Source organism: Schistocerca gregaria, chromosome 5, assembly GCF_023897955.1.
Source record: "Schistocerca gregaria isolate iqSchGreg1 chromosome 5, iqSchGreg1.2, whole genome shotgun sequence".
NCBI lineage: Eukaryota > Metazoa > Arthropoda > Insecta > Orthoptera > Acrididae > Schistocerca > Schistocerca gregaria.
The window spans coordinates 120,750,647-120,769,551 of NC_064924.1; the positions used below are offsets into that span (position 1 = coordinate 120,750,647).

The 18,905-nt window shown below is 42.8% G+C and overlaps 1 protein-coding gene across 1 annotated transcript in view; it reads left to right on the forward strand.

The window, feature by feature from the left end:
- Positions 1–18,905, forward strand: part of LOC126272144 (cytochrome P450 6k1-like) — a 225,778-nt gene that overhangs the window by 99,312 nt on the left and 107,561 nt on the right. The gene's annotated exons all lie outside the window — the stretch shown is intronic.

Sequence of the window (18,905 nt, forward strand, 5' to 3'; positions counted from 1 at the left end):
TGAACTATATGACAAAAGACGTAAATTAGTTACAAACTACGGCGAGCACACACTTTATTTAACATGTAAAGGCGACTACACATATTCGGATTTACGTTATGATATGTTCGCTGTGCCTGCCATCATTGGCGATGATGTGGCGCAGACGAATAGCGAAATTCTTCATGACGTACTAAAGTGTCGGAACATCGACGCTGTCGATGACCTCCTGAATGGCTGTTTTCAGCTCAGAATTTGTTTTAGAATTTTTCTTTTACGACTTGCCTTTAATATAGCTTCTCAAAAAGGAGTCGCATGTGTTCAGATTCCGAGAATATGGTGGCCAGTTGAGGCCCATACCACTGGCCACTGTGTACCCCAGAGTCAGAATGCGAACCCCAAAGTGCTCCTCCAGTACATCAGACACTCTCCTCCTTCGATGGGGTCGATTTCCGTCTTGCATGAACCACATCTTGTCGCAATTAGGGTCCATTTGTATAATGGCGATGAAATTTTATTCCAAATCCTTCACGTGCTGTTCGATAGTCACTTCTCCATCGCGAAATGCGAATTCTCAGTCCCCCAAATGCACCAAATTTGCTGATTGACTGACCCATCCAAATGAAAGTGGGCTTCGTCGCTAAACCATGCGCATGCACATACTGACTCCCATCATGCCCCACGACCAACCATGCAGTTTGAACAGACTAACGCATACCGTTGAGAACTTATGACGTTTTTATTCCATATAGTTCAATAGTTGTGGTGAAAGTTAGGAAGGTGAAACCATCGGGTGATTTTCCTGCTAGTAATACCTTGGTATTGTTGGCATTGAGTACTAGCTGCGATGGATTGCACTATAACGAAAAGCAGTTAAGGTGATGTCGAAGATTTCTTTGCGAGGACAAAAAAGGCTACATCGTCGGGGTACTTGAGCATATTTCAGGGGGGGAGGAACTCTGGTTATGGCGGTTGTGCAAAGAAGATTTGTAGTGAAGAGAACGCAGATCCTTGGTATACTCCTACAGTTGGAAGGAAAAAAATGGCAGTTATAAGAGTGCTCCCCCCATGAACCATGGACCTTACCGTTGGTGGGGAGGCTTGCGTGCCTGAGCGATACAGATAGCCGTACCGTAGGTACAACCACAACGGAAGGGTATCTGTTGAGAGGCCACACAAACGTGTGGTTCCTGAAGAGGGGCAGCAGCCTTTTCACTAGTTGCAACGGCAACAGTCTGGATGATTGACTGATCTGGCCTTGTAACAACAACCAAAACGGCCTTTCTGTGCTGGTACTGCGAACGGCTGAAAGCAAGGGGAAAATACGGCCGTAATCTATCCCGAGGACATGCAGCTTTACTGTATGATTAAACGATGATGGCGTCCTCTTCGGTAAAATATTCCGGAGGTAAAATAGTCCCCCATTCGGATCTCCGGGCGGGGACTACTCAAGAGAACGTCGTCATCATGAGAAAGAATCCCTTGATCGGGCAGGTAGGTTAGAAAATTTAAAAACGGAAATGGACAGGTTAAAGTTAGATATAGTGGGAATTAGTGAAGTTCGGTGGCAGGAGGAACAAGACGTCTGCTCAGGTGACTACAGGGTTATAAGCACAAAATAAAATAGGGGTAATGCAGGAGTAGGTTTAATAATGAGTAGGAAAATAGGAACGTGGGTAAGCTACTACAAACAGCATAGTGAACGCATTATTGTGGCCAAGATAGATACGAAGCCCACACCTACTACAGTAGTACAAGTTTATATGCCAACTAGCTCTGCAGATGACGAAGAAATTGAAGAAATGTATGATGAAATAAAAGAAATTATTCAGATAGTGAAGGGAGATGAAAATTTAACAGTCATGGGTGACTGGAATTCGAATGGAAGAAAAGGGAGAGAAGGAAACGTAGTAGGTGGATATGGATTGGGGCTAAGAAATGAAAGAGGAAGCCGCCTGGTAGAATTATGCACAGAGCACAACTTAGTCATAGTTAACACTTGGTTTAAGAATCATGAAAGAAGGTTGTATACATGGAAGAACCCTGGAGATGCTAAAAGGTATCAGATAGATTATATAATGGTAAGACACAGATTTAAGAACCAGGTTTTAAACTGTAAGACATTTCCAGGGGCAGGTGTGGACTCTGACCGCAATCTATTGGTTATGACCTGTAGATTAAAACTGAAGAAACTGCACAAAGGTGGGAATTTAAGAAGATGGGGCCTGGATAAACTGAAAGAACCAGAGGTTGTACAGAGTTTCAGGGAAAGCATAAGGGAACAATTGTCAGGAATGAGGGAAAGAAATACAGAAGAAGAAGAAGGGGTAGCTTTGAGGGATGAAGTAGTGAAGGCAGCAGAGGATCAAGTAGGTAAAAAGACGAGGGCTAGTAGAAATCCTTGGGTAACAGAAGAAATATTTAATTTAATTGATGAAAGGAGAAAATATAAAAATGCATTGAATGAGGCAGGCAAAAAGGAATACAAACTTCTCAAAAATGAGATCGACAGGAAGTGAAAAATGGCTAAGCAGGGATGGCTAGAGGACAAATGTAAGGATGTAGAGGCTTATCTCACTAGGGGTAAGATAGACACTGCCTACAGGAAAATTAAAGAGACCTTTGGAGATAAGAGAACCACTTGTATGAACATCAAGAGCTCAGATGGAAACCCAGTTCTAAGCACAGGAGGGAAAGCAGAAAGGTGGAAGGAGTACATAGAGGGTCTATACAAGGGCGATGTACTTGAGGACAATATTATGGAAATGGAAGAGAATGTAGATGAAGATGAAATGGGAGATACGATACTGCGTGAAGAGTTTGACAGAGCACGAATTCTTTACAGACGAATGGAAAAACTAGTAGTAGCCGACCTCGGGGAAGATCTGTTTGGATTCCGTAGAAATGAGGCAATACTGACCTGACGACTTATCTTAGAAGAAAGATTATGGAAAGGCAAACCTACGTTTCTAGCATTAGTAGACTTAGAGAAAGCTTTTGACAATTTTGACTGGAATACTCTGTTACAAATTCTAATGGTGGCGGGGGTAAAATACAGGGAGCGAAAGGCTATTTACAATTTGTACAGAAACCAGATGGCAGTTGCAAGAGTCGAGGTGCTTGAAAGGGAAGCAGTGGTTGGGAAGGGAGTGAGACAGGGTTGTAGTCTCTCCCCGATGTTATTCAATCTGTATACTGAGCAAGCAGTAAAGGAAACAAAAGAAAAATTCGGAGTAGGTATTAAAATCCATGAAGAAGAAATAAAAACTTAGAGGTTCGCCGATGACATTGTAATTCTGTCAGAGACAGCAAGGGACTTGGAATAGCAGTTGAATGGAATGAACAGTGTCTTAAAAAAAAGGGTATAAGATGAACATCAACAAAAGAAAAACGAGGATAATGGAATGTAGTCGAATTAAGTCGGGTGATGCTGAGGGAATTAGATTAGGAAATGAGACACTTAAAGGAGTTTTGCTATTTGGGGAGCAAAATAACTGATGATGGTGGAAGTAGAGAGGATATAAAATGTAGATTGGCAATGGCAAGGAAAGAGTTTCTGAAGAAGAGAAATTTGTTAACATCAAGTATAGATTTAAGTGTGAGGAAGACATTTCTGAAAGTATTTGAATGGAGTTTAGCCATGTATGGAATTGAAACAAGGACGATAAATAGTTTAGACAAGAAGAGAATAGAAGCTTTCGAAATGTGGTGCTACAGAAGAATGCTGATGATTAGATGGGCAGAGCACATAACTAATGAGGAGGTGTTGAATAGGACTGGGGAGAAGAGAAGTGTGTGGCACAACTTGACTAGAAGAAGGGATCGGTTGGTAGGACATGTTCTCAGGCATCAAGGGATCACAAATTTAGCAGTGGAGGGCAGCGTGGAGGGTAAAAATCGTAGAGGGAGACCAAGAGATGAATACACTAAGCAGATTCACAAGGATGTAGGTTGCAGTAGGTACTGGGAGATGAAGTTTGCAGAGGATAGAGTAGCATGGAGAGCTGCATCAAACCAGTCTGAGGACTGAAGGCCACAACAACAACATGTTTTTCGATCACCAACCACGATCAGGGTGCTTTTATGTTTCGTAGAGGATGATCGTGGTTTGACTAAGGCGGGTGTTTACCGTATTACTTGCAGTTGTGGCATAAATACGCTAGATTATCAGTGCTGTGAAGGACCGGCGAATTGAGCATAAGTGCCTCACACGTTTACAAAAACAGAGCAACTCCGCCATTGGACAACATTTTCTTGTCACGGGTCCCCGGCATCCTATGGAATGTAACAACACGGAGACTATGGCACGCACTTCGAGCTATTCGGACGGTGTTATTAAGGAATCTGTTGAAATTAAAATAGCAAGTAACCTTATAAATACAGATGGTGGGTTTTGTTTAAATTCTACTTGGAATTCTGCTGTCTGCCTTGTCAAAAAACAGAGGGACACATTTTATGCTGCCACACCAGTCCATTATTAATTTCATTATCGATAACTTCTGAGGTCGGTCATCTTTGGTTTGTGATGGCGCTAGTGTTTACAGTAATATATATGTGTGTGTGTGTATTTTTTATCTTTACTCGAAGTTCCTTGCTCAGTGCTTACAGTTTTTTACCTTTACTCGAAGTTGTAAACTCCCTTCCACAGTGCTTACTTTCTATAGTATTCCCTTGAAAGTGGAAGGGTTTCCTCCCGTCGAAATATCGGCTGTTGTCTATGATTTCGTCCGGCTGCATTCCTCTAAGTTATTTAAGGTTCGTTGGAGAGCTTCTGTTAAGTTTGGAAAGTAGGAGACAAGGTACTAGCGGAAGTAAATCTGTGAGGACGGGGCGTGAGTCGTGCTTGGGTAGCTCAGTTGGTAGAGCACTTGCCCGCGAAAGGCCAAAGGTCCAGAGTTCGAGTCTCGGTGCGACACACACTTTTAATCTGCCAGGAAGTTTCGTATCAGCGCACAGTCCGCTACAGAGTGAAAATCTCATTCTGGTATCTAAACATTGTCTATGGCGTGAGAAACTCAGGACTACAGCACCGTCGTATTCCCTTTCTAATCTGAGGCCTTCGTTCTTTGTCTTCCGTTTCTACCAGGTCATACTGTAATGGCTGTGCTGTTTCACTAGTTGCAGCACAAACCACTTGTAGCCGTCGATACGTGGATTCTGATGTCCAAGGCTACGAATTAGCGCACTCTCCAACATTTGTGCCGTGTGCTGAAATTCCTTGTCTTGCTCATTTATCGAGTTGTCATCAAACGATTGCAAGTCTCATTCGAAAGCCACTTTATAACGTGCTACTTATATTATACGAGGTACTTACGTCTGGAGGTCCTTTCCTTACACCTCTCTGTTGCAGACGGACGTTACACCTTGACACAGACACAAATTTGAATACAGAGAGAAAAAAATGGCACTAGGGGAATTGAACACGGCTCGCACCCTTTGTAGTCCCATATCGTGACTACAGTCATGAAGTCATGTTTTTTTTTTCGACGTACCCTATGTTATACTTCTTGTGCTTAGAGCGTTCACTGTTTCAATTTTTTTCCACGGTTCAGTATACCTTTCTCCTTGGTCTGTGGTCAGTTTTTGACGGGCTGTCTACTGAGCCCTCTTACTGCCAAATCCGATGATGGTGCGGTAGGGAGCTTCGCTTGTTAGCTGCGTAGAAGCCAATGCGCCATCTGCAGTCCACTTCTAGAAATCACTGCAGGCAGACTTCTTGGAGGAGTCTCTGAATCGCTTCGTAGTGGCTGAGATCACAAAGTTTTCTTCAATATACTCTTCATTTTCTACGTGACGTGGACTGTTTGAGTAACACCCATGTGGAATCAGGGAATGAGCCGTGCACGCCCTGGTTTATCCCATTTATTGTTTGTCATCTTCTATTACGGTACTGCCGCCTCGTTTTCTTATTCCATTTACTGGCGTCACTAACTTCCTGCCGTACTTGACCGTGGGCGGCAGCAACAGTGCGTATCGATAAGTGCACTCTCGTACCATCTCTGTAGCGACCGATAGTATGCCCGGGTCGTCGTGTGTATGGCAGTCAGTCAGAGACGGACCAGCAGTGCAGTCGGGACGCAGCAGCAGTGAAGTCGGGGACGGAGCGCCGGTGAGGCGCGGACAGCCAGTGCTCGCCGACCGCTGGCGACACACATGAACTGTCCGACGAAGAACTGTTTCACGCAAGGCCTTCGGTATTTAAAAAAATTAAAGTTGTGGAGTTTTAAGTCTTAGGCCTTGAGCCGATTTCAATTTAACTTGTTTGCTCTTGAAGTGTCTGCTTCTTTCGGCCTTCAGCCAAACTAAAGAACTGTTTTCACATGAGGCTTTGGCTTTTAAATTTCTGTTATGGTTGAGTTTTGATTAATTAAGAATTGTTTTACGTTATGCCTCTGTTTTTTTTATAATTAATGTTGTTTAGCCTTAAGCTTTCAGCCAAATTTGAATTCAAATTGTTTGCTCTGAAAATCTCAGATTCATTTGGCCTTCAGCCTAAATAGAGAGCTGTTGTAAGATAAGACTAATCTTTTAAATTTCTGATTATGCTTGCATTTTAAGTTGTTGGTCCTCAGCTGTTTTTTTTTAAAATTGAAGTGGCCTTCAGCCGGTAATGAAGCCCCAAAGATTAAAGCTATGTCTGTAAAAAAAATTTGGGCACTTTTTATGTTTCATTAAATAATAAAGTTGTATATTCGAGTGTAACTGACAGCCCCTTATTTTGGCACCTTTCCACAATTTAAACCACCTGTACTGTCCTGCAGGTTAAATAGGTCTTAACGCAAATCTCCTCCCCCCATGAACCATGGACCTTGCCGTTGGTGGGGAGGCTTGCGTGCCTCAGCGATACAGATAACGTACCGTAGGTGCAACCACAACGGAGGGGTATCTGTTGAGAGGCCAGACAAACGTGTGGTTCCTGAAGAGGGGCAGCAGCCTTTTCAGTAGTTGCAGGGGCAACAGTCTGGATGATTGACTGATCTGGCCTTGTAACAATAACCAAAACGGCCTTGCTGTGCTGGTACTGCGAACGGCTGAAAGCAAGGGGAAACTACGGCCGTAATCTATTCCGAGGGCATGCAACTTTACTGTGTGGTTAAATGATGATGGCGTCCTCTTGGGTAAAATATTACGGAGGTAAAATAGTCCCCCATTCGGATCTCCGGGCGGGGACTACTCAAGAGGATGTTATCAGGAGAAAGAAAACTGGCGTTCTACGGATCGGAGAGAGGAATGTCGGATCCCTTAATCGGGCAGGTAGGTTAGAAAATTTAAAAAGGGAAATGGATAGGTTAAAGTTAGATACAGTGGGAATTAGTGAAGTTCGGTGGCAGGAGGAACAAGACTTCTGGTCAGGTGACTACAGGGTTATAAACACAAAATCAAATAGGGGTAATGCAGGAGTAGGTTTAATAATGAATAGGAAAATAGGAATGCGGGTAAGCTACTACAAACAGCATAGTGAACGCATTATTGTGGCCAAGATAGATACTAAGCCCACACCTACTACAGTAGTACAAGTTTATATGCCAACTAGCTCTGCAGATGACGAAGAAATTGAAGAAATGTATGATCAAATAAAAGAAACTATTCAGATAGTGAAGGGTGACGACCATTTAATAGTCATGGGGGACTGGAATTCGGCAGTAGGAAAAGGGAGAGAAGGAAACGTAGTAGGTAAAAATGGACTGGGGCAAAGAAATGAAAGAGGAAGCTGCCTGGTAGAATTTTGCCCAGAGCACAACACAACCATAAAAGAAGGCTGTACACATGGAAGAAGCCTGAAGATACTGACAGGTTTCAGATAGATTATATAATGGTAAGACAGAGATTTAGGAACCAGGTTTTAAATTGTAACACATTTCCAGGGGCAGATGTGGACTCTGACCACAATCTGTTGGTTATGACCTGTAGATAAAAACTAAAAAAACTGCAAAAAGGTGGGAATTTAAGGAGATGGGACCTGGATAAACTAAAAGAACCAGAGGTTGTACAGAGTTTCGGGGATAGCATAAGGGAGCTATTGACAGGAATGGGGGAAAGAAATACGGTAGAAGAAGAATGGGTAGCTTTGAGGGATGAAGTAGTGAAGGCAGCAGAGGATCAAGTCGGTAAAAATATGAAGGCTAGTAGAAATCCTTGGGTAACAGAAGAAATATTTAATTTAATTGATGAAAGGAGAAAATATAAAAATGCATTGAATGAGGCAGGCAAAAAGGAATACAAACGTCTCCAAAATGAGAGCGACAGGAAGTGAAAAATGGCTAAGCAGGGATGGCTAGAGGACAAATGTAAGGATGTAGAGGCTTATCTCACTAGGGGTAAGATAGACATTGCCTACAGGAAAATTAAAGAGACCTTTGGAGATAAGAGAACCACTTGTATGAACATCAAGAGCTCAGATGGAAACCCAGTTCTAAGCAAAGAAGGGAAAGCAGAAAGGTGGAAGGAGAACATAGAGGGTCTATACAAGGGCGATGTACTTGAGGACAATATTATGGAAATCGAAGAGGATGTAGATGAAGATGAAGTGGGAGATACAATACTGTGTGAAGAGTTTGACAGAGCGCTGAAAGACCTGAGTCGAAACAAGGCCCCCGGAGTAGACAACATTCCATTAGAACTACTGACAGCCTTGGGAGAGCCAGTCCTGACAAAACTCTACCATCTGCTGAGCAAGATGTATGAAACAGGCGAAATACCCTCAGACTTCAAGAAGAATATAATAATTCCAATCCCAAAGAAAGCAGGTGCTGACAGATGTGAAAATTACCGAACAATCAGTTTAATAACCCATAGCTGCAAAATACTAACGCGAATTCTTTACAGACAAATGGAAAAACTAGTAGAAGCCGACCTCGGGGAAGATCAGTTTGGATTCCGTAGAAATGTTGGAACACGTTAGGCAATACTGTCTCTACGACTTACCTTAGAAGTTAGATTAAGGAAGGGCAAACCTACGTTTCTAGCATTTGTAGACTTAGAGAAAGCTTTTGACAATGTTGATTGGAATACTCTCATTCAAATTCTGAAGGTAGCAGGGGTAAAATACAGGGAGCGAAAGGCTATTTACAATTTGTACAGAAACCAGATGGCAGTTATAAGAGTCGAGGGACATGAAAGGGAATCAGTGGTTGGGAAGGGAGTGAGACAGGGGTGTAGTCTCTCCCCGATGTTATTCAATCTGTATATTGAGCAAGCAGTGAAGCAAACAAAAGAAAAATTCGGAGCAAGTATTAAAATCCATGGAGAAGAAATAAAAATGTTGAGGTTCGCCGATGACATCGTAATTCTGTCAGAGACGGCAAAGGACTTGGAAGAGCAGTTGAACGGAATGGATAGTGTCTGGAAAGGAGGATATAAGATGAACATCAACAAAAGCAAAACGAGGATAATGGAATGTAGCCGAATAAAGTCGGGTGATGCTGAGGGAATTAGATTAAGAAATGAGACACTTAAAGTATTAAAGGAGTTTTGCTATTTAGGGAGCAAAATAACTGAAGATGGTCGAAGTAGAGAGGATATAAAATGTAGACTGGCAATGGCAAGGAAACCGTTTCTGAAGAAGAGATATTTGTTAACATCGAGTTTAGATTTAAGTGTCAGGAAGTCATTTCTGAAAGTATTTGTATGGAGTGTAGCCATGTATGGAAGTGAAACATGGACGATAACTAGTTTGGACAAGAAGAGAATAGAAGCTTTCGAAATGTGGTGCTACAGAAGAATGCTGAAGATTAGATGGATAGATCACATAACTAATGAGGAAATATTGAGTAGGATTGGGAAGAAGAGAAGTGTGTGGCACAACTTGACCAGAAGAAGGGATGGGTTGGTAGGACAGGTTCTGAGGCATCAAGGGATCACCAATTTAGGTATTAGAGGGCAGTGTGGAAGGTAAAAATCGTAGAGGGAGACCAAGAGATGACTACATTAAGCAGATTCAGAAGGATATAGGTTGCAGTAGGTATTGGGAGATGAAGAAGCTTGCACAAGAGAGTAGCATGGAGAGCTGTATCAGACCAGTCTCAGGACTGAAGACCACAACAACAACAACAACGACGCGAATCTTTTGAAAACGTAATGCATCTTAAAATCTATGACGAATGTACGGAAGAACTGGAGCACCGAGGTTGCTGTGCAGAAGTGCCTTTTAAATAAACACAATTTAAAGTAGGCACCTGCAAAGAATGCCTGCGAGAGCTTAGGTGGATAGTGAATAAGCAGCACTTTGCCTCACTCTGGTCGCTGGTCTGTTTGCAGTCAAAACCACTTCCTGATTCAAGGCACGTGACGTGGCTGAGAGATCCATCACACCAATTGCTCTGACCGTACGTGTCCTATCGGGCGCTAGACACTAGAGCTGCTGAGATCCTGCAGGGCACTGAAAGTGGCTCTCTTGAACTCATCGATTACATATTTCCAGCACAGTCGTTGCACCTAGAGCAGTCTATATATCTATATATCTATATATCTATATCCGGATCCCGCTCCAGCTACTGCCTCTCCATTTGGCTCGGTCCTCCCCTCACTTTTCTTCCTCCATTTGCTGTCAGGTCACACCTCTCCTTTCCATAGATATTCTCACTCCCATTTTCCACCATGTTCTTGGGGGGCCTCTAGCTCTTTTTCCATCCATCTTTAGTTCTTCCATGATTTTGGGGAGTCTATGCCCATGCATCCTCTTAACATGCTCATACAATCTTAATCTTTTTTTCAGTTTATCCTCTCATACTTTCTTGTTTAAGGTCCTTTGTAATATCTACATTCCTTACTTTGTCCATTCTGGTTTTTCCCTTAACTGCTCTGAGAAAATTTCATTTCCCATGCTTGCAGTCTGCTCCAGTCTCGTTTTGTCATTGTCCATGTTTCTCCACCATAGGTGACAACAGAGTAGGAATAATTCTTATTCATAAGGAGTTTTTGCTTTTTCTGAAACTTCCTTATTCCAAATCAGGTGATTTTTGTTTGGTTTAAATTGCCTCCCTTATGTAACCTCCTATTGATTCCGCTGATTGTTTTCCATCCCTAGATATTTCGCTCCCTAAATGAGTGAAACGTTCTACCACTCTGAGGGGTTCTCTATTGAAGGTAATATTTCCGTTGGTTCCTTTCTCTCTTCCAAATACCATTACTTCACTCTTATCTTTATTTATTTTTAATGCATACCTTTTCATTATTTCCTTCCAGGCATCGAATTTTAAGTGTACATCTACTTCTTTATCACCCCCTATTATCATATCATCTGCAAAAATCATCTTTTTCTCTATTTCTTCTGCTATATCTTTAACTGCCCTGTACATTCCCTCCATTACAACATTACAAAGTGTAGGAGATAGAATACTTCCTTGCTTAAGTCCTTGTCTTATTTCAAAGTATTCAGAGTTCCCCAGTGGTGTTCTAATTCTACAGTTGTGTCCTTTATTACATTCATGTATCCATGTTCTATATCTATCTCTTCATTTCTTACCAGAGTCTTTCCCTGTTAACTGAGTCATATACCTTTTCTATGTATATAAAGACCATTACACCCTTCTGTTATACTCCCAACTTTTTTCCATCAGTTGATGGATAGAAAATATCAGGTCGATCGTGCTTCTTCCTTTCCTAAACCCATGCTGTTCTTCACTCAGCTCCTTTTCTATTTTTTCACTTATTCGATTTAGTAAAATTCTTTCAAAAATCTTGGCTGTATGACTCATAAGGGGTATTCCTCTGTAGTTTTTATGAAGTCTTTTATTGCGTTTTTTGAAGATGGGGACAATGTCTCCTCTTCTCCAATCGTCAGGTATTGTACTATTTCTCCACGCTTTTGATATTACTCTATACAGCCACTGCATTCCCACTGGACCTGCTGCTCTTGTCATGTCCACTTATACAGCAGGCCTGAGGCTTTTCCCCCATTCATCGTCTTCACAGCTATTTCCATTTCTTATAGTCTAATTTTCGTAAATCTGCTTCCCAACTTCTCTCAATTTCTCCATTATTTGTTGTTTCTTCGTGTACCTGCTCCTCAGCGTTTAACAGTTTCTTAAAATGTTCTTTCCAGAGATCTTTTATATTCCCTGCATCTTTAGCCACGGTACCGTCCTCTGTTTCCATCTTTACTGGTACTTCAGAAGCCTTCCTTTTATTTTTCATCATTTTATTGAACATTTTTGTTATTGCTATTTATATCTTCTTCAAGTGGTTTTTTTGGTAAACTCTTCCCATGCCTTTTACTATGCTGTTTCAACTATTTGTTTGCACTTCTCCTTTGCCTCTATATATATCTTTTATGATCTTCATCGTTTGCCGGCCGGAGTGGCAGAGCGGTTCTAGGCGCCACAGTCTGGAACCGCGCTACCACTACGGTTGCAGGTTAGAATCCTGCCTTGGGCATGGATGTATGTGATGTCTTTAGGTTAGTTAGGTTTAAGTAGTTCTAAGTTCTAGGGGACTGATGACCTCAGAAGTTAAGTCCCATAGTGCTCAGATCCATTTGAACCATTTTTTCCTTCGTCATTTTTAGCTTTCCACCACTTTCTCCATTTTTTCTTCTAACTGCTTGGATTGTGGTATCATCCCAGCAACTTTTTTCTTTCCAGATGTTCTACCACACAGTTTTTGTGCTGCTTCAACTTAGTGTCTTTGAATAATTTTGAATATTTTTGTGTGATTAATTCTCTATAATTCTCAGCACTTTCACTCTCCTTCAGTTTCCAATCCCCTGTCCTCATCACTTTCTTCTGTTTTCTATTTTTCACACACTGATTCATTTTCCATTGTTCCACCAGTAATCTATGGGCTCCATCTGCTCTCACACTTGGGATTACCTTCACATTTGTTACTATCTCTTCCCATTCCCTATCTACTAGAATATAATCAATTACAATATTGGTTCTTCCATCCCAACTGTATCTGGTGATAATATGACTTTCTATCTTCATAAACCAGCTATTTGCTATTTTCATCCATTCCTCTGCTACAAATCTGGGAGTCTTTCCCCTTCTTCATTTCTGCCTCCGCATGCAAAACATCCCAACACTTGCTCCAATCCCTTTCTGTCTTTGCCTACGTGTGCATTAAAATCTCCCATCACTATATTAGCACTCTCTATATGGTTTTCTAACTCATTTTCAAATTCCATCTTCGTGAATACCATAACAACAGCATGATTCATGAGGTATCTTCGAGTTCATGCTGTGGGGTTCTGATAGTGACCCAGTTCTCCTAGGGTTGAGGGAATGAGATGAGTAGTCGCTATTCAACCAATCCGAAGCCATCAATCCCTGGTCAACGTTCTTTAACTGACTGGGACTTAATTCCCTATGAATTACTATTCCTATTAACAGGTCTGATGTAGCTACGCCACAGGTGTATCCTTTCCTTTACACCAAGACAGAACTCCTTAGATCAAAAAGAGTGGTCATCGCTTTTCTCCTACAACCAAACGGCATACACTCTGTTTGAGAACTTTTCAGCTGCGTTCGTCTTTTCCGACTGTGGACTGGCCCCCACAGTCTAATGGTGAATCCATATTTCACCTACAGAGAACAGTTCCATGACGACATCAAGAGTCCGACGTTAGCAATACCTTCTTCAGATTCAGTTTCGATCTGTTATATGGAATCAAATTATAGCTATCAGTATTGCACTCAGATTCTTCACACACAGTACGAAGTTCATGAGAAACGCTAATGAAACGTTTGATACACCGCATACAGTGCTTCATAGCCTTAACGCCCACTTCATCTCGATGTGGGGAACGGTGTTTCGATTTTGAAGGGTTCCCCACATGGCTTTCTTCTTTTGTTACATCCGACATGTCTCGACTATTGCCGTAGACGATATTAATGATGATAATGATCATCATCATGATATGGTGGTGAATATAGCATAGCCTCTGGACAAAAGTAATGTAAATTAACTTATCGATATTCATCAACAATGGAAGTGCTCTCTGCGACCTTAGATGTGCAATAATTACTATCTCTGTATCGTCTGATGACCTATCTGACGGTTGCACAGAGATCACGGTCTGTAAATAATTAGTATAATTATCTGTAGTGTTATTATCATTTTTGTCAAATATATATGCAATTATTTATGGCAGAATGTGTTTTTGTTGGTAGCAAAAAGTACCTTTTCTGACCCATGATTCATTTACGTAAAAACTAAATGCTGCCCTGGTCATTTTGTGTAAGTTAGTTGTTGTGGCGGTGGGATTAATCAAAAATGATAAAAACGCTTTTAATAGTCATTTCTTGCAAGAAGTATTACAGATAATAATCTTAATAAAACAGAACGGTGTCATCTAATATTTTCTATTTAATTTTTTGGGCCAGAGGTACAGTTTTATAAACTGCAATGACAATTAAAAAGAACGAAAAATCGGAAAATATTTACACGCGCACACACAAACACACACACACACACACACACACACACACACACACACAAACACACTAACACACACACACAGTAAGAGAGAGAGAGACAGACAGACAGACAGAGAGAGAGTATAGTAGCACAGTTGATGCATGCTGTACTATATACAACTTTATTACCCAGTTTTTTTAATGTCAAACAATCGATTCTTCGACGGATGAAACATAGAATTGAATTTTCGAATCATTGCCTGTATTCACCTGAATAACCACTTCTTATTGTGCCCCTATGTCAAACAAAAATTTGTGTGACTCATCAATTCGAGAAGTTATTGATCCTTTAAAAACCATGCTTTTGTAGAACCAACATTAGAGTTAACAGCAAAAAAAACACTACAAGAAGTGTGAAAACATTTAAAGCCATAGAACAATTTGTACCAACAAGCTGCATATTGTTTAAGTGTCATGTAAACGCTAAATAGGGCGCCTTGTTTTCTCGTACCCGTTGAAAAGAGATGGGTAACAGCTCATAAATGTTACAAAACCTTCTGTGCTTCTCTTCCCTATCCCAGCATCGAGTGAGACGGTGCTGAGGTCAGACAATGGACTAGCTTTCTGTAGCGCAGCGGTTCTCTTGCAGCCCAGGCATCAGTTTCAAAGGATTTCTCTAAATATTTTGAGGCGAATGCTGGGATGGTTCCTTTTAACATGTACGTACAATTTCCTTCCCACTCGTCCGCAGCCCGTACTTGTGCTCTGCCTATAATGACCTAGTCGTCAACGAAACGTCAAACTTTAAACATCCTGCCTTTCTTCCAAAACAGTAATATGAATTTTATTAACTATTTGCTTGGAACTTTACGAAACTGCAGAGTTCGTTAGTGCTATTGTAAAATACACTCCTGGAAATGGAAAAAAGAACACATTGACACCAGTGTGTCAGACCCACCATACTTGCTCCGGACACTGCGAGAGGGCTGTACAAGCAATGATCACACGCACGGCACAGCGGACACACCAGGAACCGCGGTGTTGGCCGTCGAATGGCGCTAGCTGCGCAGCATTTGTGCACCACCGCCGTCAGTGTCAGCCAGTTTGCTGTGGCATACGGAGCTCCATCGCAGTCTTTAACACTGGTAGCATGACGCGACAGCGTGGACGTGAACCGTATGTGCAGTTGACGGACTTTGAGCGAGGGCGTATAGTGGGCATGCGGGAGGCCGGGTGGACGTACCGCCGAATTGCTCAACACGTGGGGCGTGAGGTCTCCACAGTACATCGATGTTGTCGCCAGTGGTCGGCGGAAGGTGCACGTGCCCGTCGACCTGGGACCGGACCGCAGCGACGCACGGCTGCACGCCGAGACCGTAGGATCCTACGCAGTGCCGTAGGGGACCGCACCGCCACTTCCCAGCAAATTAGGGACACTGCTGCTCCTGGGGTATCGGCGAGGACCATTCGCAACCGTCTCCATGAAGTTGGGCTACGGTCCCGCACACCGTTAGGCCGTCTTCCGCTCACGCCCCAACATCGTGCAGTCCGCCTCCTGTGGTGTCGCGACAGGCGTGAATGGAGGGACGAATGGAGACGTGTCGTCTTCAGCGATGAGAGTCGCTTCTGCCTTGGTGCCAACGATGGTCGTATGCGTGTTTGGCGCCGTGCAGGTGAGCGCCACAATCAGGACTGCATACGACCGAGGCGCACAGGGCCAACACCCGGCATCATGATGTGGGGAGCGATGTCCTACACTGGCCGTACATCTCTGTTGATCGTCGAGGGGACACTGAATAGTGCACGGTACATCGAAACCGTCATCGAATCCATCGTTCTACCATTCCTAGACCGGCAAGGGAACTTGCTGTTCCAACAGGACAATGCACGTCCGCATGTATCCCGTGCCACCCAACGTGTTCTACAAGGTGTAAGTCAACTACCCTGGCCAGCAAGATCTCCGGATATGTCCCACATTGAGCATGTTTGGGACTGGATGAAGCGTCGTCTCACGCGGTCTGCACGTCCAGCACGAACGCTGGTCCAACTGAGGCGCCAGGTGGAAATGGCATGGCAAGCCGTTCCACAGGACTACATCCAGCATCTCTACGATCGTCTCCATGGGAGAATAGCATCCTGCATTGCCGCGAAAGGTGGATATACACTGTACTAGTGCCGACACTGTGCATGCTCTGTTGCCTGTGTCTATGTGCCTGTGGTTCTGTCAGTGTGATCATGTGATGTATCTGACCCCAGGAATGTGTGAATAAAGTTACCCCTTCCTGGGACAATGAATTCACGGTGTTCTTATTTCAATTTCCAGGAGTGTATTTTGTCGGTTGATAAACAGTGCATTCTACTCTGAAGCATTCGCTCTGCGTAAGACGTGAACACGTTTCTGTGCGTGACCTAACACGGCTGCAGATATAGAGCACACTGCAACAATAAGAGAAACAAAACGGAAGCTGTTTCGGCCAGAGAGGCCACTGCCAAGTGCTTCATTCTGGGGTCTCAGCTGTGAGCTAAAGCCAGAGAAGTGCGACAGAAAGATTTTTGTGACTCCTCCAGAAACAGGGAAAAGTATTAGGTACAAATATACCATTCGCTTCAACTGCTTTAGTAGAAAAACTGCCGATGTTCGAGCAGGCTCAGAACCACCACCTAGGTCTCAGACATGGAAGCTTCAGAGAATATCTGCACTGCGTTCGCCACATAACATCCCTGCTGAATGCATGCCCGCATCTTGATCGATTCCGTATATCTGCGTGATTCCACACGTGTTCTGTTGGCAGACCTGCTAAAACTGTCCACTGCTCCCTTTAATAACGTTCTTATCGGAGAATAATTATGAGATATATAGAACTGACATTAACTGAAGCCTTCAGTCAGTGAAGTGTCACCTCCCTGACGTTGTCATCGGGTACGCTACAGATGATTGTGTCTTCACATTCTGGTTTTCAGAGAATAAAAAAAGACCAGTACTGCCACTATTTTGTTTCTTTCCCATTTACTCATGTACGACATCGCAATATAATAACGTTGGGGGTCGGTCTTACTCCAGATCGGTAGGTGTAACCTAATGTGGTGCGCTTCTGCACTGCAGTGCACGGCTGTTACTGGTCACTTCTTCGGCGTCTTCAATCAGTCCGGAGGCTGCAAATGCACGCCGTCGATCCAAAGGGCACTCCCCACTGGTGCTGTGCACCGAGTACTTTTTCAGCCTAAGGACTGATTGAAAGCATAAAAAAAAGCCACCATTAACAGCTTTCCATTGCAGTGGACATATGCACCACAGGTCTCATGTACTCTATACGTGGCACCTGAGTGCTTCTAAGTAAGCAACGACATCAGCAGCTATAAAGTCGTCGTCGTCTCCTAACACAACATAGTAGTACAGGCTCCTAACATCAACAACTATTCTTTTAAGGACCGAAGACCTAGATACTTTGGGCTCTTATAGAATTTTATTGATTTACACGCGGTGCGTTTAAAAAGTCCATGCAAAAATAAAAACTTCTTATGTGTTTGGGGTAAACCTTGTTTTTAATTTTTCGACATAGTCTCCCTTTAGAGTTATACACTTCGTCCATCCCTGTTCTAATTTGATGATCTCTTACGAATAATAGGAATTGTCCAAGTCTGCAAAATAGCTATTAGTTGCTGCAATCACCTACTCATTTGAATAAAATCTTTGTCCCACCAACCAGTCCTTCAAATTGGGGAACAAATAGTCACGTCTGGAGAATAGGGGCGATGTGAAAAGAGTTGGTATCGTATTTCGATTACTTTTGCGGCCACAACTGCTGAGGTGTGTGCTGGTGCATTGTCGAGATGGAAAAGGACATTTCTGCGGTCCAATCGCCGGCGTTTTTCTCGCAGCTCGATTTTCAAAACGATCCAGTCACGATACATAATATTCACCATTAATAGTTCTACCATTTTCCAGGTAGTAGATGAGGAATATCCCTTGCGAATCTCATAAGACAGTCACCATATCAGTTTCCAGCCGAAGGAATGGCCTTCACCTTTTCTGGTGCAGATTCTCCTAGTGTTTAGATTGTTGTTTGGCCTCAGGAGTATAGTAATGTAGCCATGTTGCATCCACAGTGACTAAACGACGCTTAAAGTTCTGCGGATTCTTCCTGAACAGCTGCAAACCATCCTTGCAACACTACACACGTTTTTGGTCAAGCGTGTGCAATAGCGGAACCCATCTTGCGGATAGCTTTCTCATGTCCAAATGCTTACGCAAAATATTATTTACCCGTTCATTCGAGATGCCCACAGCACTAGCTATCTCACGCACCTTAACTCTTCTGTCATCCATCACCACATCATGGATTTTATCAATCATTTCTGAAGTCGTAACCTCCACAGAGCGTCCAGAAAGTTTAGCATCACTTGAGCACATACGGCCACTCCGATAGTTTTGAAACGACTTATAAACTGTTCTAATCGAAGGTGCAGAGTCACCGCAATGTTTATCTAGCTTCTCTTTACTCTCCTGAAGCGTTCTGCCTTTCATAATGTAATGTTTAATCACCACACGAAATTCTTTTTCATCCACTTCTT